At 36.8% G+C, this 25,350-nt stretch overlaps 1 protein-coding gene across 4 annotated transcripts in view; it reads right to left on the bottom strand.

The window, feature by feature from the left end:
- Positions 1-25,350, bottom strand: part of FOXK2 (forkhead box K2) — a 97,451-nt gene that overhangs the window by 58,439 nt on the left and 13,662 nt on the right. The window lies entirely within an intron of this gene.

The following is a 25,350-nucleotide window of genomic DNA, read 5'->3' as shown; positions in this document are numbered from 1 at the left end:
TCCAAGGAAGGCTTTCTCTGAAAGAAAAGCCCAAGATTAAGGCAAAAAGTGGAACCTAGTACCAGCTACATAGTAGCCTCTTGATTACAGAAGAGAAAGTACAAACAGTGATTACTCAAACCATCCAAGAGTGCTCCATGAATGAAGTCTGACTCACCATAAAGCACAAAGTTCTACTATAAGAATGTAGAATGGAAAAAATTCCATGAACCCAAGAAGGAAACCTAAAAGAAGGAATTAGTTCCACAAGTACAAGCAAAAAAAAAAAAAAAAAAAAAAAAAAAAAAAAAAGACTTTACCAGAAAGACAAAAGTACCTGGAAGAAATGAAACAAGAGATTAAAAAATAAATTATAGCTCTCGAGGGAAAAATTGGAAACAGAATAGCTTAAAACAGGGAACGGAAAAACCTGATCCAAGCAATGGATTCTTTGAAAAATACAATTTCATTAGACAACAAGAAATTTTAAAATACAATCAAAATGTAAAAAGCAGAGGAAAATATAAAATATCTCTGGCAGGAACATCTAACAGGGCTCCAAACAGACTAACTTTTTTTCTTTTCTTTAAGAGGCAAGGAAGTTGTCCCTGAGGTTTAATTGGTTTAATCATTTAAGGTTTGAACCAATAGTCTGACTGCTAAAGTATATAAAAGAGGCCAAATCCATAAGGACTTAGTGTTCTAAACCCAATTTCTGAAATATTTTTTATTTTTACTCAAAAATTACCAAACACCAAATAAAATTAGAATTTCCATATATAAAAGAAAACAGAACATGAGAGTTATACGTGAAAACTATGGAATTCTATTAAGTATAGTTTGCTTTTCATTTTAAGTATATAAACCTGTTCTAATTGTGCATCAATTGTGGTCTCCTTATGCATTCTTTAAATTTTTTTCAATGACTACTTTTCATTTTTCAAAAGGCAATCCTATTGCCCAGCTCCTTCTCTTAATGACCTCAAATGGAAAAATACCCATAAAAACGTGACTCATTAAACAAAATAAATTTCCACATTGGCTGTGTATGAAACTCCTACCTCTTATTCTGTAACCTTAAGTCCTTCACATCTGTCAGGAAGTAGAGGTAGGCAGCACCTTTGAAAAGTGATTGGTCACTGTGCTCATTCTTAAATCTTTCAAAGTTATCTTTTACAATGTTGTATAAATTGGTTTCCTGGTTCTGCTCACTGCACTCTATATAGATTCATAAGTTACTTCAGGTTCCTTTGAAACCAACCCTTCAGTCGCTTTTTACAATACAATTGTATTCATATCATACACAATTTGTTCAGTCCTTCCCAACTGACAGGGCCCTCAAAAAGCATCGCTATATTTTTGTACATATGGGTTTTTTTCTGCTTTCTCTGATCTCTTTTTTGGGGGGAGGGTCTAATAAGAACATTAATTCATGTTTGTTGAAATGAATTAAAAATGTCTACATATCACAAGGCTCCTTGTATTTTTAAATGTTATCTGATTTTATCGACACCTACTGTTTTTTTTTTTTAATTTTGAACTTTACAAATGCTAAGTATAATCAACATATACATGTATCCATCCCTATAAAAAAAGAAAAAGGTTTGTATACAGGTTCAGCCTCTAGGTTTACACATTTTAATCCTGATTTATCACCACCTCTATCATCACCGCCTCAGTTTCTTTTTCTAGATCTTTATCCAGGTCTTGCCCATTAATTAGATCCCATACAACTCTGTCCTGGGCCTTCTTCCCTGCTCCCTTTACGCTATTTCATTTGGTGATCTCATCAGTTTTCCTGAGTTTAATTAAAATTTCTATGCAGATGATTCTCTGAACTACTTATCTCCAGCCCTTTCCCCTAACCTACAGGCTTACTTCTGCAAATGCCTAATAGACATGACAAATAATGCCTCATAGATATCTTAAATTCAACATATCTAAAATTGAACACATCTTTCCTTTCCAAACCTTCTCACTTCTGAACTACCCTATTACATTCTTCTCAACTCTTCCCCTCCACCTGTTTGGCATCTGTTGCCAAATTCTATTGAATTACTTTTATAAAATCTTTTGTGTATGTTCTCTTCTCTCCTCTGATATTACCATCTCAGTGCAGACCCTTATTACCTGATATCTATACTACTGCAGCAATCTACTGGTAAATCTTGCTAACTCAAGTCTTTTTCCACTCCAGGCCATTCTCTGCTCAGCTATCAAATTAAATTTCTTAAAATACAGATCTGATCACTGATAAACTCCAGTGGCTCCCTATCACCTCTAGGATAAAATGTAAAATGCTCTAGTATCCAAAGCCCTTCACAGTCTGGCCTCCTCCTATTTTTCCAGTCTTCTTATATTTACTCCTTTCAAGTACACTTATGATCCAGTGACAGTTGGCTTCCTTGCTATTCCTTACACAACACACTCAATTACCAATTCTCTGCATTTTCACTGAATGTCTCCCATCCTCTCCTTCCTCATCTCTATCTCCTAGCTACCTTCCTAGCTTCCTTCAAGTCCTAACTTATACACCATCTTCTATGAGAAACCTTTTCTGATTCTACTTAATGTTTTTCCTCTATTAGATATTTCCAATTTATCCTTTATATAGTTTGTGCATAATTTTTTGTACACTGTCTTTTCTCCTTCAACTGTGTCGTCCTCCTTTTTTTTTTTTTTTTTTGGTATCCCTAAGATTTGGCACAATGCATGAGCAAAATGATCACTTAATAAATGCTTAGTTCAACTAAGCATTTGACTGACTGATCTTTGTAGTGGTACAAGAAATTCTCATTAAAGAACTCCTAGTAAAGAAATGTCCTCTACCAAAATTAATTAATACTTCCACTACAATCAATTGTCTTAGAGAGTGGGGGATGTAAAAAGATTAAATGACTTGTCCAGGGTTATAGAGACAACATTATCAGGGGTACCACTTGAATCCAGATCTTCCTGACTACAAGGCCTATGATTTCATTCATTATGTCGTGATGCCTCTGTGTGGAATAGAGAGATAAGGTGAAGAACTTACAGGAATGTATAAATTCTTTTTCTGTATTTTATTTTCATTATTTCTGTTTTTCCCTATGACCTATGACCCCATATTTACTTGAGCCTTGGCCAACTATAAACATATTTACTTAACCTGAGCTGATGACATTTATCAATATTTGACATTTATTGGTATTTAGTCTATTAGCTTCATCACTATCTGCTTGATTAAGCCTGAAGACCTGATTTTCTGTTTCCCAGAAATCAGGTGATTTCTGGGAAACAGAAATCTTCCATTCCAATCTCTCTGGAGATTGGAACAACCAATTAGATGCTTCCCCACTCCCCTTCTCAATGCTCTCTTACTTGTGATATAATCTCTTGTATAAAAGCTGTGTATCTTTACTACTTCTTTAGCCCTCTATCTCGAGCTTTCTCTTTCTTATCTGGTGATGGGACAGCTCATCCTCCAGAGATTTTAATAAACAACTTTTCTGCTTTCTACTGAATGATCTCTGAGTAGTCATTTTGGGTAAGAGTCTTCTACATCCCTCACACCCCTATTAGGTCCAGCAAGCAAATCAATGTCTAATTTCCTGAAGGGTGTGGACCATATGATCTCTTAGATTCCTCTTATTTCTAAAATTCTACCTATGAAATGCTATAGTATTACTGGTATAAGAATATTGAATTACATCTAGGAGATGGCTTGTACCACACTTGGTAGTCATATGTAAAAAAATTTAAAAATTCTCCCATAGGAGATAAGTGGCAATGAAATAAATGAATGAATGAATGAATAAAATAGGACAGTAGTTTGAATCTCTCTCTCAAAGACCTGAAATATCACTAATATAATTATTAATGGTCAACCAGAAGGAATCCTTAAATAATAAAGATGTTAGGTTTTTGTTACTACTTGTAATTTGGAACAATATTGGAATACCACTGTATTTTATGCCTTCATTCAGGTAACAGCACCAAACCAAGCTCCTAAGATGGAAATAATTAAAATATGGCTAAAGAATTTGTGTTAGAACCACTTATTCTTGCCCAATTCCAAATCAAACTCACATTAGAACCTTCTTTTAAAATTTATTCTGCCATCATTTGCTAAGTTTACACTTAGTCTCATTCTACATATTTCTAATTACTTAATTTCTATCCATCTGATTACTTCTCTCTTTCCTCTCAATCCTTTCTTGTAACGTGCTCTCCTGGCAGTTACAATTACTAGCTTAATAACCGGTAGCGCACTCAAGAACAACCACATGTAATCTTAAAAGCCTTTATTATACCTACTCACATAATGCCCTGACTGATGCCCTGACTTGTTGGTTCCCGAGTGAACACCTGGTCAGAAGACCCACGTGTTCACTACCAAAACCCTTACCTCTTTTGGCTACCCATCTTGGCTTGGCCACCCAGGCTAAGGAGCCAGGGTGAAGAGCGCCAGATTAAAGAGGACCGCCTGCTGCCTGCAGTGGGCTTACATAGGGCCTGTGAGGTCACACACACAGCCAATCAGCAAGAGAGTCACCCATTAGGACGCTATCTCAATATGGCCAGGATCCCGCCCAAGGGCAGTCCTAATATCCACAGAAATTACTTCCGGGCCTCAATCTCCCGATGCACTGTGGCACCCATTTAAAGGTCCCTTACAATTCCCTTTCTCTTGTTTTGCGGGAACCGCACATCTCACCAAGCTAAACTTTTAGCACCAGCTATAGTTCACTTGATCCATGAGATGACAGAGTGTTATGCCCAAGGAGGTACAAAGCAGCAGATCAGTAAACAGAAGTATGACAATAAGAACCAGGCTCAACAGTGGCCCAAGTGTTCAACCCATTCATCAAAGTCATACTCGATATAATATGCCAATGAGGTAGGATGCCAATGAGGTAGGATGTCAACACTGAGGTGGGAAGTCAACAAGGTAAAACATCACAATTCTAGTTAACAATTAAATATCAGTGAAGTAGGTTGTCACAATTCTAGTTACATTTATCACAGTTCTAGACCAATTCTAGTTTCTTACAATTTTCTGTTGCACTTTTCACAATCCTAGAACAATTCTAGCTTATCACAATTCTCAATTGCACTTTTCACAATTCTAGAACAATTCTAGTTTCTCAGGTGCACATAAGCAAAGTCATGTCCAATAACATTGTCTCAATAACAACGGCAGGTGGGTGTGTTGGTTTTTCACCCACTAATTTAAAAGCATAGTCCTTCAATAGAAAGCATAGGGCAAAGCCTCTCCCCAGGCCACCATATGGCAAGTAGCCACGGGAGAAGCAAGCAGGCCCATTGTCCATTTACAGTCTTTATATTGCGTATCATCCAAAACAGTCCATTTCAGCTGCAACACTGGAACTGTGTCTGGTGTCTCTGGTGTCACGGTCAGGAGGGGCATCAGCGTCTGAAGGGCTGCGGACATCTGGCTGGTCTCTCTGGACTGTTGTCTGGTCCTTCTCTTGGATCCCCAGGTTACAAATGTCTCTTGTGGGGATGAACTCTACTGCTGGATCTGCACCTAGGAAGGAATGTCCCCGGGGCCCGACTTGGGCCTTTCCAAATGCCATCCAGGCCTTTCCACATCATAGTGGAAACAAAGTTGTTGTCAAAAAGATTAACAAAAGTCAGACAAAAGTGAGTCAGTCTGTCACTTAGCTGTACTTTCTGTGTATGCCCGAAGTGCATTGCTAAGGTAAAAGGCAAGGAATTTAAAAATGGAAAACCAAAATAGTTTAAAAGTGTAAAACCGAAGATGGCGGCGTGGAGGCAGACAGCTGCTTGAGCTCCTCCTTTTCTCTCAGAACTTACTTCATGACAATGCTTGACCCAGAAAGAAATCCACAAATTATCACCAAGAGAAGACATCCTTGAAAGTCGCCAGAAAAGGTCTGTGTTTGCTTGGGGGAGGATCAATCAGACTGGGCGCAGACTGAGGGCAGACAGCCAGAGCAAGACAGGCAGCTCACACAGCTCAGACCGGAGGGGGAGGGGTGTGATCTCTGCCGTTTCTGTGAAAGGGCTTTTGCCCCAGTGTGGATGCTCCATCTTGGCAGCAAGCCAGGAGCGGTGGAGAGGGTGTAAATACCGGAGGTGAAGATTAAAACCCCAGAAAGCCAGCGTCTCTCAGAGCCCGGCCACCCCCAATCCCCACCTGGACTGACTCGGTGCGTTCTCGGAGCCTCAGAGCGCAGACTCAGTACAGTCATTGCTGTTCTGTTAGTGGCTCTCTGCTGCCCTACCCCCAGTCTGTAGAGGAAGCCCATTAATACCATCCAGCCCCATCCCCCGCAAAACAGACCAATTGTTTCTCTTGTCAGTTTGTTTTCTTTGATTCCTACTCTGACAAAATGAACAAAAAATTCAAAAGGGCTCTAACCATTGACAACTTCTGTGTGGAGAGGGAGCAGACTTCAAATGCTGAGGAGACTAGGAACAGACTGTCCCCAGATGTATCCCCTGGGAGGGATATAAGCTGCTCCTCAATACAAAAGAACCTCATAGAGGAAATCAAAAAGGCTCTCACAAGAGAGCTGGAAGAGAAATGGGAAAAGGAAAGGGAAGCTTGGCAAGAGAGCCTGGAGAAGTCATCCCATGCATTCAAAGACAGAGTGGATAAAGAAATCAAATCATTGAGAAACAAGATTAGTGAGCTGGAAAAGGTAAACAACTCCAAGGAAAACAGGATTAGTGAGCTGGAAAAAGAAAGCAGCTCTCTAAAAAATAAAATGGATAAAATGGAAAAAAATTCCATAGAAGATAAAAACTCAATTGGACAATTACAAAGAGATATAAAAAAAATGAGAGAAGAAAATACATCATTGAAAATTAGACTGGAACAAGTAGAAATGAATGACTCAAGGAGAAACCAAGAGGTAGTCAAGCAAAACCAGAGAAATGAAACAATTGAAAAGACTGTCAAGTACCTTACCAGAAAGACAACAGACCTGGAAAACAGATCCAGGAGAGACAATTTGAGAATAATCGGACTCCCTGAAAAATGGGAGGAAAAAAAGAGCTTGGACACCATTTTCGAGGAAATTATCAAAGAGAACTGCCCAGACGTTTTGGAAACAGAGGGTAAACTAGACATTGAAAAAATTCAGAGGAAGGTGGTCTAAGTGTACCTGATTTAAAGCTATATTATAAAGCAACAGTCACCAAAACCATTTGGTATTGGCTAAGAAATAGACTAGTTGATCAGTGGCATAGGTTAGGTTCACAGGGCAAGATAGTGAATAAAAATAGCAATCTAATCTTTGACAAACCCAAAGATCCCAAATTTTGGGATAAGAATTCATTATTTGACAAAAACTGCTGGGAAAACTGGAAATTAGTATGGCAGAAACTAGGCATGGACCCACATTTAACACCACATACTAAGATTAGATCAAAATGGGTCCAAGATTTAGGCATAAAGAACGAAATCATAAATAAATTGGAGGAACATGGGATGGTTTACCTCTCAGACTTGTGGAGGAGGAAGGAGTTTGTGTCCAAGGGAGAACTAGAGACCATTATTGATCACAAAATAGAACATTTTGATTACACCAAATTAAAAAGTTTCTGCACAAACAAAACTAATGCAAACAAGATTAGAAGGGAAGTAACAAATTGGGAAAACATTTTTACAGTTAAAGGTTCTGATAAAGGCCTCATCTCCAAAATATACAGAGAATTGACTTTAATTTATAAGAAATCAAGCCATTCTCCAATTGATAAATGGTCAAAGGATATGAACAGACAATTTTCAGATGATGAAATTAAAACTATTTCCACTCATATGAAAGAGTGTTCCAAATCACTATTGATCAGAGAAATGCAAATTAAGACAACTCTGAGGTATCATTACACACCTGTCAGATTGGCTAAGATGACAGGAACAAATAACGATGAATGTTGGAGGGGCTGTGGGAAAACTGGGACACTGATGCATTGTTGGTGGAGTTGTGAAAGAATCCAACCATTCTGGAGAGCAATCTGGAATTATGCCCAAAAAGTTATCAAAATGTGCATACCCTTTGACCCAGCCATACTACTACTGGGCTTATACCCCAAGGAACTACTAGAGAAGGGAAAGGGTCCTGTATGTGCCAAAATGTTTGTGGCAGCCCTTTTCATAGTGGCTAGAAGCTGGAAGATGAGTGGATGTCCATCAATTGGAGAATGGTTGGGTAAACTATGGTATATGAATGTTATGGAATATTATTGTTCTATAAGAAATGACCAATAGGAGAAATACAGAGAGGCTTGGAGAGACTTACATCAACTGATGCTGAGTGAAACGAGCAGAACCAGAAGATCATTATACACTTCAACAATGATACTGTACGAGGATGTATGCTGATGGAAGTGGATTTCTTCAACATAGAAGAGCTAATCCAATTCCAATTGATTAATGATGGACAGAACCAGCTACATCCAGAAAAGGAACACTGGGAAATGAATGTAAACTGTTATTTTTACCTTCTGAATCCAATTCTTCCTGTGCAACAAAAAATTCGGTTCTACACACATATATTGTATCTAGAATATACTGTAATATATTTAACATATATAAGACTGCTTGCCATCTGGGGGAGGGGGTTGGGGGAGGAAGGGAAAAAATTTGAATAGAAGTAAGTGCAAGGGATAATGTTGTAAAAAATTACCCATGCATATGTACTGTCAAAAAAATGTTATAATTATAAAATAAAATAAAAATTAAAAAAAAAAAATAAAATAAAAGTGTAAAACCGAAATAGATTAAAAATATAAAACCAAAATAACTTTAAAATGTAAAATCAAAATACTTTGAAGATGTAAAATCAAAAGTGTTTAAAAATGTAAAATCAAAATTTTAAAATTGTAAGCAATCACATATCCCAAAATTCCCTTCTCTTGTTTAGAAGAGAAGATCTTGGGGATAGTCGGTGCAGTAATGACTTTACTAATAGGATTATAAGAAATGCCAATGGAATGGGCAAAGTCAAATTCAATGCAAAAACACCTAAAGGCAAAATATTTGTAAGCCAATCCATAAACTGTCTTAAATGCATGTGAAATTTCTACAATTGAAAAATGGTTGATCACATGTCTAGCTGCTTCTCCAGATTGGAATGAAGCCATAATGTCCATTGGTCTTAAAACATCCACTCATACAGTTAATGAAAAAAGAACACTCGGCTATATCCCTGAATTCTTTTGCCTAAAAATCAAAGTTTGAGTTTCTGATACCGAATTGTACTCCAGGAGTGTGAATCAATAAATCTGATATTACTTTTCCTCCTGGGTCAAAGATCACACACTGTCTATTTATTCTAGTGATTAAAACAGCAATTTTCCAACCCATTCTAGACATAAACACTGTTTTATAAGTACCCGTAGGGGGTTGGGAAATCAAGCTCACCTGTGGAAGTGGAAAATCCACCAGGTAAGAAAAGAGGAGTTCCAACTTTCCAAAGACGATCCTAGCAATTTTACAAGTATAAAACTCCACTCTCTCTAACTGCAAGGTCTTATCCCTGTAAGGTTTCTTAGAAATTAACTGAACTGAATTTTTAAAACTTTTCTGATTATACTCAATACCCCACAATTCCTTTTTGCCTAGGGGAATAAAGCCTACTCCAGTCCTTTGAAATGAAAACAGAGGAGTTTTGAATGGATTAATGGGCAGTGCTGATGATATTATCGCCCTTCCTTTTCCTCCTCCCCCTTCTCCCAAGAAGGTGAGGCAGAGGGAAGAAGAATTGGAAAATTCCCCAAAGGCTGATTTAAAATCCAACCTGAGCTTTGCACATAAAAAGAACTAAACTTCTCAATGGAAGAGTAATCAATAAATTCCTTAAAACAACAATGCAGGAGGTAAACCAACAAAACGCTAAGAAGAATTTCTACAACTGAAGTCCATGTGGTTCGTTTATTTCCTTCCTTAGTTTCAGCCACTGGTTTGAACTCTTCCTGTTCTATCTGTAGTAACCTAGCCTTTTCTTCTTTCTCTATCTCCATCTGTAGTTTAACCTGCAATTCCAGCAACTCTTGCTGTGGCATTTTATACTCTATACTGTCATATATACGCATTAGCTCTAGGTTGCTCCCTCTCCGAGATATATTTACTGGGTGTGGGGATAGGCTTCTCGGAGCTTGATTACAAGCTTCCTGCTGTTCTTCAGTGGTGATCTTTGTTAAAAGATCTTCCATCTGGCTCTTTAACCTCTTTATGTAAGCATTATGTTCAGCTGTGTCCTTGAGCCTGATCCTAGATTTACCTGGGTCCATATTGCTTCTCTCTTTTCCCTCTTAAGTGGCGTTTCTACCGGATCTTTCAGAATCTTAATTCTGAATATTAAATATTTTCAAAACCTGATAATTCCTGATGCGTCCACGTTGAGCGCCATTTGTAACGTGCTCTCCTGGCAGTTACAATTACTAGCTTAATAACCGGTAGCGCACTCAAGAACAACCACGTGTAATCTTAAAAGCCTTTATTATACCTACTCACATAATGCCCTGACTGATGCCCTGACTTGTTGGTTCCTGAGTGAACACCTGGTCAGAAGACCCACGTGTTCACTACCAAAACCCTTACCTCTTTTGGCTACCCATCTTGGCTTGGCCACCCAGGCTAAGGAGCCAGGGTGAAGAGCGCCAGATTAAAGAGGACCGCCTGCTGCCTGCAGTGGGCTTACATAGGGCCTGTGAGGTCACACACACAGCCAATCAGCAAGAGAGTCACCCATTAGGACGCTATCTCAATATGGCCAGGATCCCGCCCAAGGGCAGTCCTAATATCCACAGAAATTACTTCCGGGCCTCAATCTCCCAATGCACTGTGGCACCCATTTAAAGGCCCCTTACACTTTCTTGTCTTCCAAACTTCTACCCTAATTCTAGAAATAAATTAAAATTAAAATCATGAAAATATACTAATGTCAAAAGTAATTTAAAACCCTTGTTCCTCTTCCAGTATTAGAGGCAATACTATCTTTTTTCTACCATAGCATTATGTATAGGTGAATGACATTTTTAATTATGAAATCACCATTATCAGCTAAACCATGTAATACAGAGGAAAGGTTTCCAAAAGATGATTTCACTATCAGAAACTTTGTTACTACTCATATAATATAGTCTCAATTTTAAAATATCATTAAACACTAACTGAAATATAAATGTGATAAGGTCCTTAACACTGCAACATCTCATTCTCCTTTTATAAAGGGAGAAATAATCATTTGGTAGCTAATCACAATGATTCTTTCCATCTGTGAAAGTGGTAATTTTTATTGACCTCCTTGCCATAAGATGGCTGGGCTAGTTTTGTTTTTGTTTTCTCTGAGACTTAATTGGAACAGGGGATTGGGGATAAAGCAATTGACATAATCTCCTGGTCATGTGAGGCATAAAAGGAGCCATCACCCTTCAGACTTAATGGATCTCACCATTCTGTGAGGCAATAACCATTGGCTGACCAGATAGGTTTTCATATAGCAACAAGGGGAGAAGATTCTCCAACCAGAGTTATATCTTTGTTAAATATACTTCCTTTGCCAACATTATATAAACTTTCTTCTTTTGGGTGGTCTACCAGCATTTTATTTCATTCCAATCTAGAATCAGCAGATTAGCCTAAAAATCAAGCCTGGCCCAAAATATTTGACATTTTGTCAGCAAGAAGTGGATTAAGATGAGCCTGTAGATTCCTTTATTGAAGTGGAATAAAGAGATATTAAGAAAATCGGGTTTTAGGTGATTAGGTGGCCCCATGTGGGAGCCTTTCACCCTACAACTGCTCAGTCTTCTCAATGGGAGTACCTTTCCACACATACTCAATAGGACAAGCCTGGTGGGTGACTTGGTTGATAAAGAGTGCCAATTTTATCTCAGGTTTCATCTCAGGCAATATTATCTCAGATTTATTATTAATTATTGGTCCTAGATCCCAGCACAAGGAAAATGGAAATAAAGTGTGTATATTGAGATAGCTCTTAGTTTTTATGGATTATGCCATGAAGATAGAGGGGCTGTTGATGGATTTAACAATTTTCAGGTACAATGGATCATATAAAACCTGAGAATTCCATTCTTTAGACAAATATATTCAAATATATTGGTTCCCTTATGATGAGCTACAAGGGAATGGTAAAATTCTTAAAAAGAGAATGATTTAGTAGATTTTCTCTTGCTGCTGCCCATGGTCTGTCACACCCTATGACAAGTCAATACTAGCAGCAAGACAAAAAAAAAAAAACAAAAACACAAATAAGGATTCAACAAGGAGACAAAAGGATGACAGCAAAGAGGTTTTCTGAGTTCCTAGCAGGTTTCTGTCAGAATATTAAAAAAAATTATATATATATATATATATATATATTTTTTTTTTTTTTTTAATCAAAAGATTCAAAAAGTTGGGTCCTAAGGCAACTCAGCTGTGCAAAGATTAAACCAAACTTTCCCCAAGTCTGCACCACAACTTCCTTGCTTTTACTAATTCAATTAGTATCATGAAGGTGTGGAGTTAACTTGCTCTTCTCCAGTTCCAGTCACACGAGTGAATTAAAGAGAGAAGCTGGAATGACAGGTTGTGGACAAGTATGGTCTTTGACCCAGAGGTTGTTTTTTTTTTTTTTTTTTTTTAATTAATTTTATAATTATAATTTTTTTGACAGTATATATGCATGAGTAATTTTTTTTTTATAACATTATCCCTTGTATTCATTTTTCCAGATTTTCCCCTCCCTCCTTCTACTCCCTCCCCTAGATGACAGGCAATCCCATACATTTTACATGTGTTACAGTATAACCTAAATATAATATATGTGTGTAAATCCAATTTTCTTGTTGCACGTTAAGTATTGGATTCCAAAGGTATAAGTAACCTGGGTAGATAGACAGTAGTGCTAACAGTTTACATTCAATTCCCAGTGTTCCTTCTCTGGGTGTAGTTGTTTCTGTCCATCATTGATCAACTGGAAGTGAGTTGGATCTTCTTTATGTTGAAGATATCCACTTCCATCAGAATACATCTTCATAAAGTATTGTTGTTGAAGTGTATAGTGATCTTCTGGTTCTGCTCATTTCACTCAGCATCAGTTCATGCAAGATTTCTGAATTCATCCTGCTGGTTATTTCTTACAAAGCAATAATATTCCATAGCCTTCATATACCATAATTTATCCAAATGTTCTCCAATTGATGGACATCCATTCATCTTCCAGTTTCTAGCCACTACAAAAAGAGCTGCTACAAACATTTTGGCACACACAGGTCCCTTTCCCCTCTTTAGTATTTCTTTGGGATATAAGCTCAGTAGTAGCACAGCTGGATCGAAGGGTATGCACAGTTTGATAACTTGTTGGGCGTAGTTCCAAACTGCTCTCCAGAATGGCCGAATTCTTTCACAACTCCACCAACAATGTATTAGTGTCCCAGTTTTCCCACATCCCCTCCAACATTCATCATTATTTGTTCCTGTCATCTTAGCTAATCTGACAGGTGTGTAGTGGTATCTCAGAGTTGTCTTAATTTGTATTTCTCTGATGAGTAGTGATTTTGACCCAGAGGTTGTGCTGGAAAATTTGTTGACTCCTGCTAAGAATAGGAGTATAAAGGAAAAGAAGAATAAAGCAGGAAAGTGAATGAAAATGGGAACCATTAATGATGTTAATAAAGGTTCAGACTTATTTTATACTACTCTTTCCTCACTTTCTCCACAGAGGGGTGAGAGAGTAAGTGGGTTTTCACAACTAAGCAATTTGAGGGGCTTAAGAAAAGTTTAAATATCCTAACAAGTCACTAGAACAACGGTTACTTGGAATGTGATATAATGCACTGCCAAATCCTTGCTAATCACAGTGTCACTAGCTTAAGGAGCTCACTGAACACTTTTGCAAGTGTTAAATCAGTCAGAGGCAAAGATGAAAACAGTCCTTAGTTCTTTTTTACATAGCTAAGGTACCCACCTCCCTGTACATATTCCAGCCCCCAAAAGATGAGTTCCTATTGAAGTTGGTTCCCTTATGATGATCTACAAGGGAGTGGTAAAATTCTTAAAAAGAGAATGGTTTGGTAGATTTTCTCTTGCTGCTCTCCATGGTCTGCCACACCCTATGACAAGTCAATACTAGCAGCAAGTTAGACTCCCTCCTTTTAGGTGAAATACACCTTTAATAAATAAATAAATAAAGCTTTAAACCATGGACTTCTTTCAACATAGCACCAATTTAATGGAAATTAAAGCATAAGATTGGGACAGTCACAGTGGCCATAGGGACATATACGGCTGCCAGTGCATGAAGCATAGTACCTACATATCATCATGATAGACAAGCGGAGTGCCAAAGTTTGGTTATGGTTCTTGAAACACAGAATTGATAAGGAGGTAATTAATGCCAGTAAAATTATGCTACACCTCTAGCATCAGGGAAATAAGGGTCCTGCAGCTGCAATTAGGCCTCCCAAATTTCCCAAGCCCTCCATCCTACTTGAATGTCAGTAGCCAAATTATTATAATAGCCTGAGACTCCCCAATAGTTCCCCAATTTCTGAGAGCCCCAAGTTTCCAAGCAAAAACTTGGAGAGAAGACAATCAAGGGAATGAGTACCATGAGTTACACTGGTCTTTTCAGCAACATCTATGCCAAGTATTACGGATAAGGCCAGATAAAAGCTTTTGAGTTTTTTTTATTATCTAAATCATCCAATGCAGTTAGTAATACCAAACCACATACTGGATCCCAGAAGATTTTTGCAAATGGTAGTTCCTCCCTAGTGACAGAGATCAAGAAGGTCTGAGTATTTTGTTATACCACTTGCTCTTACAATAATGATGTGAGTCAAATGGTACCTGGGCAATACCCAGTGGAATTCAAAGAGATGAAGTTATCATACCCATCACTGCAGCCAATCAAGACAAAGTAGCCCATATCCTGAATAAATGATGCAGGGTTACTGACCTCCCAAATGCTTTTCTTCTCTAATTTATGGCTAAGGAGAGTCAGAAGCACTTCAAGTCTATGTGGAAAAGAATTCAGCAGAAATTCACCGTCCATCCCCAGGACTACCAGAATTCTACTGCATACTGCCAGAACATGATGGATATTGATTTGAAAAAGATTTCTTTTCCTGAAATCATTGAAGCCCACGATAACACCAATGATAATGTTGGCCAGAAAGGAAGAGACCATAGTAGCAGAGGCCCTGGATAGAAGAGTGGCCTATGTGAGGAATAAGTATTAGAAAGCAACTCTAAAAAACATCCAGTTGTTTAGGGGACTATAATGACTGGGAAGGCCCAGTTGTTTCTAAAACAATACTAATATGCATTTTCCTGCCAATGCTCAGAGATTTAAAGTTTCAGAGAATCTACATTCCCTGTGGATATTCTGAGAGCCCCTCATTTACCCAGTTGCATGGAAGGCCTATCTGGGCCTTGAACAGGCTACATCCCTGGAAGACCATCTAGCCGACTGCTCTCTTAGGCTCCAGACCCTTCACTACAAGCCTCAAGGCCTTTATGACCTTACTGGAACCATGTTTTTAAAGATCTTTATCTATTAGGAGCACAATTAGATACTTTTGGCAAGTATTTAACATTGTCCAGACCAAATGATTTTTGTAACTTCAAACTCTTCCAAAAGTCGCCAAACAGGCTTTCTGCTATATCCCACATTTAAAAAAAGACAATTCAGTTCTGCCCTGTTCACCTCTCACTTAGTTGTGACTAACAAGATGAAGCAAGGTCATACCATTGACCTTCATCCAGTTTCCTGTTATAAGCTGAATACTACAAGGTATGACGCAATGAAAGAAGCTCTAAAATTTGGATCCAAAGACCTGATCTTGAATCCTGGTTCTGCGACTTATTATGTGATCTTGGGCCTCAGTTTCATCATCTGTAAAGTGAAGAGATTAGACCAGACATCCTCTAAGATAACTTCCAGCTACTACTCTATATTCATGGGATTCTATAAAATTGTTCCTTTAACAAGATGGATGGACAAAGAAAGCAGTATTCTATTGTTAAATGGATCACATTTGCCTGTAATCTTAAACAGGTTTCTGATTTTTCCCATGCAATTAATCTCTACCTTCTAGAACCTTGATCCTGAGTAATGTTGCTTTACCAGGTTCATGTTACAGCTATGCTTACTATAAGACATACACACACAAATGGAATTTAGCCATTACCTAAGTAACATATAATATCTTAAGGATCTGGGTCTTGTTAAGCTTTCCTAGTATGCCAAGCTTTAAGCTGTATGGTTGACATAGGAAAGAACACTGGCTGGAATAGTTCCAGCTGGATAGGCTGGAAACAATCTTTCTTCATGCTAATTTCTGGGTAGTAGTGATTTGGCTAAGTGATTTGAGATCTGGAGAGAAAAGATCTGGAAAATCAAAAGTTCTACTTGGGGCAACTAAGTGGCGCAGTGGATAGAGCACCAGCCCTGAAATCAGGAGGACCTGAGTTCAAATCTAATCTCATAACGCTTTCTAGCTGTGCAAACCCTGAGCAAGTCTCTTGACCCCAATTGCCTCAGCATAAAAGTTCTACTCTTTAGTGTCAGGACCAAAGGAAATATTTCTTCTTCTGCATGCAATTATTTGTGGAGTATCTCACCACCCATCAGAGACATTGTCTGACCTTTCCTGAACTAAATAACTAGGTTGATAGACTTATGAGAATGGTATAAGGTAGGTAATGGGTCTACTGCCAATATGGACACACGAGATAGGAGACCATGTTATTATAGGCTATTATTTTTTTGTACTCTATTGTACTTTATGATTCACCTAACCATAGAGCAGATATTTCCACCCATCTGGGTTCCTTCTGCCAGTCCCACTCATCCACAACTGGCAAACTGGTTCTGTTTTCCCATCTCAGGGCATATGGTTTACTTTATCATTCCTCTAATTACTGGGGTCAGATGTTGCACCTCTCGATAACAAGTCATATTTCCTTTCCACTGAGGTGACTTGAACAACTTTCCAGAAAAGACTTGCAAAATTAAAGGATAATATAACTAATGAATATTTTACTTTCTAATAGCTGAGAGAGACAAAATTGTCTCCACCAAAGCAATTCTGAGTTCCTTGATGAAGGAAAGGCAAAGACCCTCCCAATACCCTTAAATATCTAGAAAATTCACCAGACTATGTTCAGACCCCATTTCTAACATAAAGTCCAGTGTCAAAAAGGACATTTGAAAAGTGAGGAAAAAACTAAAAAGAAGAACAATCCCACCATAATGAGCTATTATAGTGACAGGGAAGTTTAAGACACAAACACTAAATGAGAAAATGACTCCAAAATATTGAAAGCAAAGCCTCAAAGTAAAATACATATTAGGTATGAGTCCAAGCAGAATTCCTCAGAGACATAAAGTTTTTTTTTTTTAAGAACTAATAGAAATGCAATACTCAAAAATTATTTTTAAAAAAATGGGAAAAGAAATGAAAGCTATAAGAAATATGAAAAGAGGGGCGAAGCCAAGATGGCAGAGAAGATACACTCGAATTTCTAAGCTCTTCCTTACCCTCAATACCAATTATACAATTCAGCCTCAAAAAGAACCTTGGACTGGTAAAAATCACAAAGATTAGAAACACAACAACTTACCAGCTGAAGAGAATCTGGAACATCATCAGAAAAGATATGTAATGAAGGGAGGGGGAAAAGGACCAGCACAGACGGAGAAAGACTAAAGGCTAGCTTACAGTGCTGATTGGGCTGGAGAGGTCCCTGGGGAAAAGCTACAAAGGATTCTGGCATAGGCTGATAGCTCTACTCTGCTTGCAAAAGAGCAGACCAGCAGAGAAGTCAAGCCACTTAAAAAAAAAAAAAAAAAAAAAAAAAAAAAGCCAGAAACTGTCTATAGCTACCCCAAATCGGATATGAGACAGCACAAATGGGGCATGTCTCTTGCTGTCCGGGGCTTTTCCTTGGGGCAATTAAGAACCTGCAAGGCAGTGGGGGAGAGAGGGCTCGGCCTGAGGCAGTGGAACTTCCACAACAGCAAACCTCTAGTGACTGTGCATCCTGGGGCGGAAATAACTGCTGATCTGTGCGCCGGGGGCTATTTGCCGGTCATCCATGGCCCCATGGGGGGGCTTTGGCCTGGGATTGTGAGGCTTTCACTGTTCAGCCTCTTGCCTTAGGGCAGTCTCTAGGCTACAAAGCTGGTGTCCTTCACTGGGCACATCTGCAGCCTGGCTCTGAACCACTTCTGGAGGAGGAGGAAGGAACTCTCTCCCAGAGCACTCTCAGTACCTTTTCCACCCAGTTCACAAGATAACGGCCTTTCATATATCTGTTCTGTAGAGGAAGCTGGGAACCCTTTAATCAGAAAGCAGACCCCTCAAATTATAAAAAATGAGTAAGAAATTCAAGACAACGATTGACAGCTTCTGTATAGAAAGGGAGCGGATCTCTAACCCTGAGGAGGCTAACAAGCAGAGAGTCTCCAGATAATGCCCTGAAGGGGAATGTTACCTGGCCCCCATCACATAATTCTCTTCTAGAAGAGATTATTAAAGACCTGAAAAGAGAGTTAGAAGATAAATGGGCAAAGGAAAGAGAAGCTATTTTAGAGAGTAACAATGTCCTGAAATTTGAATTGGAAAAGATAAAGAATTCACAGGAAATGCAGGGAAACAAAATTTGTGAATTGGAAAAGGTTAAAAAATCAGAGGAAAGTAGGACTTCTGTATTGCAAAAGATAAAGAATTCTCAAGAAAGTAGGATTTGTGAATTGGAAAAAAAAAAACAACTCACTAAAAAAAAAGAAAAATTAATGAAATGAAAAAAAATTCCACAGAGCAAAATAATTCATTTAAAAACTCAACTGGTCCTATAAAAAAAGAACTAGAAAATGTGAATGAAGAAAATAACTCATTGAAAATCAGGACTGAACAAATAGAAATGAATGATTCATTGAAACACCAAGAAACAGTCAAACAAAATAAAAAAAAAAATGAAAAGCTGGGAAATAACGTCAAATATTTATTGGGAAAAATCTATAGACCTGGAAAATAGATCTAGGAGAGATAATGTGAGGATCATTGGACTTCCCGAAAATTATGATTAAAAAAAAGAGCCTAGATTCTATTTTACAGGACATCATCAAAGAGAACTGTCCAGAGATAATAGAAACAGAAGGGAAAATAGGTGTTGAAAGAATTCATCGAACACCTTCTTAAAAAGACCATAAAAAACAAAACAAAACAAAAAAACTCCATGGAATATTGTGGCTAAGCTGCAGAACTATCAAACTCAAAAAAAAATATTGCAAGCAGCCAGGAAAAAACAATTCAAATATCGAGGTGCCACAATAAGGGTCACTCAAGACCTGGCTGCATCCACATTAAAGGATCAAAGGGCCTGGAATCTGATATTCCGAAAAGCAAAAGAACTTGGTATGCAGCCAAGAATAAACTATCCAGCTAAGTTTAGCATTTTCTTCCATAGAAGAACATGGACATTTAATGAAACAGAGGAATCCCATTTGTTTCTAAGGAAAAAACCAGAATGAAAAAAAAAAATTTGATCTCCATCCACAAGACTCAAGAGAAACAGTAAAAGGTAACAGGAACTCTTGAGAACAGTATTTCTGTTATGGATATACAGAAAGTCCACATGTAAAATTTGATTTTACAGATATAACATAAAAAAAAAAAGGGGGAAGTAGAAAGGGAAAGGTGATGGTTATCAGAAAACGAGTAAAGGGGAGATAAAAAGAGGGAAAATACATGCCAGGAAGAGGCAAAAAAAATTTACTACATCTGAGGGAATTTAGAGAGGGGGAGGGACATTGTGTGAATCTTACGCTCATCAGAGTAGGCTCAAAGAGTTAATAATTGACATATTTGCTTTTCAGAGAATTCTCTCTCACATCATTAAAAGGAGGGAGAGGAAAAGGGAAAAGGAAAAGAGTAATAAGGGAAGGGTACAAGAGAGGGGAAAGAATTTAAAAGGAGGGGGGAGGGACACTAAAAAGGGAGGGCTGAGTGACACAAGTGGGGCCCACAAGTTTAATATTGGGGAAGGGGTTCAGGGGGGACAAGAGGAAAAAAAGCATAATCTGGGGATAATATGATGGCAGGAAATACAGAATTAGTAATTTTAACTGTAAATGTGAATGGGATGAACTCTCCTATTAAGCGGAGGCGGATAGCAAACTGGATCAAAAGTCAGAACCCTACAATATGTTGCTTACAGGAAACACATTTAAAGCAAGGAAATACTTACAGAGTAAAGGAAAAAGGCTGGAGCAGAATCAATTATGTTTCAAGAGAAGTCAAAAAAGCAGGGGTGGTCATTCTTATTTCAGATCAAGCAAAAGCAGAAATTGATCTAATTAAAAGAGATAAGGAAGGAAACTATATCCAACTAAAGGGTAGCATAGACAATGAAGCCATATCAATACTAAACATATATGCACCAAGTGGGTATAGCATCTAACTTCTTAAAGGAGAAGTTAAGAGAGTTGCAAGAAGAAATAGACAGCAAAGCTATAATAGAGGAAGATCTCAACCTTACACTTTCAGAACTAGATAAATCAAACCACAAAACAAATAAGAAATTAAGGAGATAAATAGAACATTAGAAAAATTAGGTATGATAGATCTTTGGAGAAAATTGAATGGTGATAGAAAGGAGTATATTTTCTTCTCAGCAGTACATGGAACCTATACAAAAATATTGACCATATATTAGGGCATAAAGATCTCAAAATTAAATGCAGGAAGGCAGAAATAGTAAATGCTTTCTTCTCAGATCACAATGCAATAAAAACTACATTCAACAAGAAGTTACGGGTAAATAGACCAAGAAGTAATTGGAAATAAATAATCTCATCTTAAAGAATGATTGGGTGAAGCAGCAAATTATAGAAACTATTAATAATTTCACCCAAGATAATGACAATGATGAGACATCATACCAAATTTTGTGGGATGTAGCTAAAGCTGTAATAAGGGGAAATTTTATATCTTTAGAGGCTTACTTGAATAAAATAAAGAGAAGATCAATGAATTGGGCCTGCAACTTAAAAAGCTAGAAAAAGACCAAATTAAAAATCTCCAACCAAATACCAAACTTGAAATACAAAAATTAAAAGGAGAAATCAATAATATTGAAAGTAAAAAAAACTATTAATAAATAAAACTAAGAGTTGGTTTTATGAAAAAGCCAATAAAATAGATAAACCTTTGGTAAATCTGATCAGAAAAAGGAAAGAGGAAAATCAAATGGTTAATCTTACAAATGAAAAGGGGGATCTTTCCACCGATGAAGAGGAAATTAGAGCAATAATAAGGAGCTACTTTGCCCAACTTTATGCCAATAAATTTGATAACTTAAGTGAAATGGATGACTTCCTCCAAAAATATAGGCTTCCTAGATTAAGAGAGGAGGAAGTAAATTGCTTAAATAGTCCCATTTCATAAAAAGAAATAGAACAAGCTATTAACCAATTCCCAAGAAAAAATCCCCAGGACCAGATGGATTTACATGTGAATTCTACCAAACATTTAAAGAACAATTAGCCCCAATGTTATATAAACTATTTGAAAAAATAGGGGATGAAGGAGTCCTACCAAACTCCCTTTATGACACAGACATGGTACTGATACCTAAACCAGCTAGGGTGAAAACCGAGAAAGAAAACTATAGACCAATCTCCTTAATGAATATTGATGCTAAAATCTTAAATAAGATATTAGCAAAAAGACTGAAGAAAATCATCCCCAGGATAATACACTATGATCAAGTAGGATTTATACCAGGAATGCAGGGCTGGTTTAATATTAGGAAAACTATTAGTATAATTGACCATATTAATAATCAAATTAACAAAAACCATATGATCATCTCAATAGATGCAGAAAAAGCATTTGATAAAATACAACATCCATTCCTACTAAAAAAAAGAGTATAGGAATAAATGGACTCTTCCTTAAAATAGTCAGGAGCATGTATTTAAAACCATTAGTAAGCATCATATGTAATGGGGATAAACTGGAACCTTTCCCAGTAAGATCAGGAGTAAAACACAGTTGCCCATTATCACCATTACTATTCCATATTGTATTAGAAATGCTAGCCACGGCAATAAGAGTGGAGAAAGAGATTAAAGGAATAAGAGTAGGTAATGAGGAAATCAAACTATCACTCTTTGCAGATGATATGATGGTACACTTAGAGAACCCCAGAGATTCTAATAAAAAGTTATTAGAAATAATTCACAACTTTAGCAAAGTTGCAGGATACAAAATAAATCCACATAAATCCTCAGCATTTTTATACATCACCAACAAAATGCAACAGCAAGAGATACAAAGAGAAATTCCATTCCAAACAAATGTAGAGAGTATAAAATATTTGGGAATCCATCTACCAAAGAAAAGTCAGGAATTATATGAGCAAAATTACAAAACACTTGCCACAACAATAAAGTCAGATTTAAATAATTGAAAAGTGCTCGTGGATAGCCCGAGATGACAATACTCCCTAAACTAACCTATTTATTTAATCTATTTAGTGCTATACCAATCAGATTCCCAAGAAACTATTTTAATGACCTAGAAAAAATAACAAAATTCATATGGAAGAACAAAAGGTTGAGAATTTCAAGTGAATTAATGAAAAAAAAAAATCAGATGAAGGTGGTCTAGCTGTACCTGATCTAAAGCTATATTATAAAGCAGCAGTCACCAAAACCATTTGGTATTGACTAAGAAATAGACTAGTTGATCAGTGGAACAGGTTAGGTTCACAGGACAAAATAGGGAACAACTACAGCAATCTAGTGTTTGACAAACCCAAAAATACCAACTTTGGGGATAAGAATTCATTAGTTGAAAAAAAACTGTTGGGAAAACTGGAAATTAGTATGGCAGAAATTAGATATGGACCCACACTTAATACCATATACTAAGATAAGATCAAGATGGGTCCATGATTTAGGCATAAAGAATGAGATCATAAATAAATTAGAGGAACAGAGGATAGTTTACCTCTCAGACTTGTGGAGGAAGAAGGAATTTGTGACCAAAGGAGAACTATAGATCATTATTGATCACAAAATAGAGGATTTTAATTACATCAAATTAAAAAGCTTTTGTACAAACAAAACTAATGCAAACAAGATTAGAAGAGAGGTAACAAATTGGGAAAATATTTTTACAGTTAAAGGTTCTGATAAAGGCCTCATTTCCAAAATATATGAAAAATTGACTTTAATTTATAAGAAATCAAACCATTCTCCAATTGATAAATGATCAAAGGATAAGAACAGACAATTTTCAGAGGATGAAATTGAAATTATTTCCACTCATATGAAAGAGTATTCCAAATCACTATTGATCAGAGAAATGCAAATTAAGACAACTCTGAGATACCACTACACTCCTGTCAGATTGTCTAAAGTGACAGGAAAAGATAATGATGAATTTTGGAGGGGATTGTGGGAAAACTGGGACACTGATGCATTGTTGGTGGAGTTGTGAAAGAATTCAGCCATTCTGGAGAGCAATTTGGAACTATGCTCAAAAAGTTATCAAACTCTGCATACCCTTTGCTCTAGCAGTGCTACTACTGGGCTTATATCCTAAAGAAATACTAAAGAAGAAAAAGGGACCTGTATATGCCAAAATGTTTGCGGCAGCTCTTTTTGTAGTGGCTAGAAACTGGAAAATGAATGGATGTCCATCAATTGGAGAATGGTTGGGTAAATTATGGTATATGAAGGTTATGGAATATTATTGCTCTATAAGAAATGACCAGCAGGATGAATACAGAGAGATTTGGAGAGACTTGCATGAACTGATGCTGAGTGAAATGAGCAGAACCAGGAGATCACTATATACTTCAACAATGATACTGTATGAAGATATATTCTTATTGAAGTAGATATCTTCAACATAAAAAAGATCTAATTCACTTCCAGTTTATCAATGATGGACAGAAACAGCTACATCCAGAGTAGGAACACTGGGAAGTGAATGTAAATTGTTTGTACTCCTGTCTTTCTACCCAGGTTACTTATACCTTCGGAATCCAATTCTGACCATGCAACAAGAAATTTGGTTTTACATACATATATTTTATCTAGGTTATATTGTAATACAAGTAAAATATATGGGATTGCCTGTCATCTAGGGGAGGGAGTAAAGGGAGGGAGGGGAAATTTTGGAAAAATGAATACAAGGGATAATGTAAAAAAAAAAATTACTCATGTATATGTACTGTCAAAAAATTATAATTATAAAATTAATTTTAAAAAGGGCAAAAAAAAGAAATATGAAAAGAAAACTAACCACTGGGGAAAAGAAGTACAGAGTTTTACTGGAGAATAATTAATGATTAAATGGAAGTTAATTATTCCATGAGACAACAAGAAACATTTTTTGAAAAATGAAAAGATTGGGAAAAAAAGATGAAAATATAAGCTCTCATAGCAAAAACAATTAAAATCATTGAGTGAGTAAAGATAATCATTACACTGCTTAAAAACCATACATGAACTGTCAAAGAAAAAAAAATCCATTACCAGGTAGAATCAAGTAGATCCAAACATTTAAAGAACAATTAATTCCAATACTATATAAAATTTTTAGAAAAATAGGAAAATGGGGGGATCTACTAAATTCCTTTTATGACACAAATATAGCCTTGATATCTAAATAATACCTAAACCCCAAAAAAGAGACAAAAAAGAAAAGTATCTATCTAAAATCAAGAAACAGCACTACTTACAAGAGGAATAAACTAGAAGGTCTCTCAATAAGACCATGTATAAGGCAACAAAGTATTAATTACCAATATTACCCTCATAGTTCCCAAAATGCTAGTTCTTCCAAGAAGATAAGAAAAAGAAATAGAATATATTCTAAGCAGAGGTCAAAAGGAAGCAAATGTAATTATTTTTTGTACATGATATGATAGTTTACCAAATGATAGTCTTTAGAAAAATGCTCTAAATGATTTATATTATGGAGAAATTGCAAACAACCCTGAGGTAACATTTCATACCCATCAGATTACCAAAGCTGACAAAAAGAGAAAATGACAAATGCTGGAAGGAAAAAAGTATATTAATGTATTGTTGATGTAGACATCTGATCCACCCATTTTCAAAAGGAATTTGGATTTATGCTCAAAAGCTATTAAATTGTTTTTAATCAGCTATTGTACCCAGTAATATTTATACTAGTTCTATACTCAAAAGAGATCAAAGAAACAGAAATAAGATTCATATGGATAAAAATATTCATAGTACTTCTTTTTGTGAAGTAGTGAGACAGCACAGAGAAAAGAGTGCTGGGCCTGGACACAGCTAGAACAGAATTCAAATCTAGCCTCAGATACATTAGCTGTGT

Source organism: Sminthopsis crassicaudata, chromosome 4 (genome assembly GCF_048593235.1).
Source record: "Sminthopsis crassicaudata isolate SCR6 chromosome 4, ASM4859323v1, whole genome shotgun sequence".
Taxonomy (NCBI): domain Eukaryota; kingdom Metazoa; phylum Chordata; class Mammalia; order Dasyuromorphia; family Dasyuridae; genus Sminthopsis; species Sminthopsis crassicaudata.
This window is presented reverse-complemented; position numbering and strand designations above follow the sequence as displayed.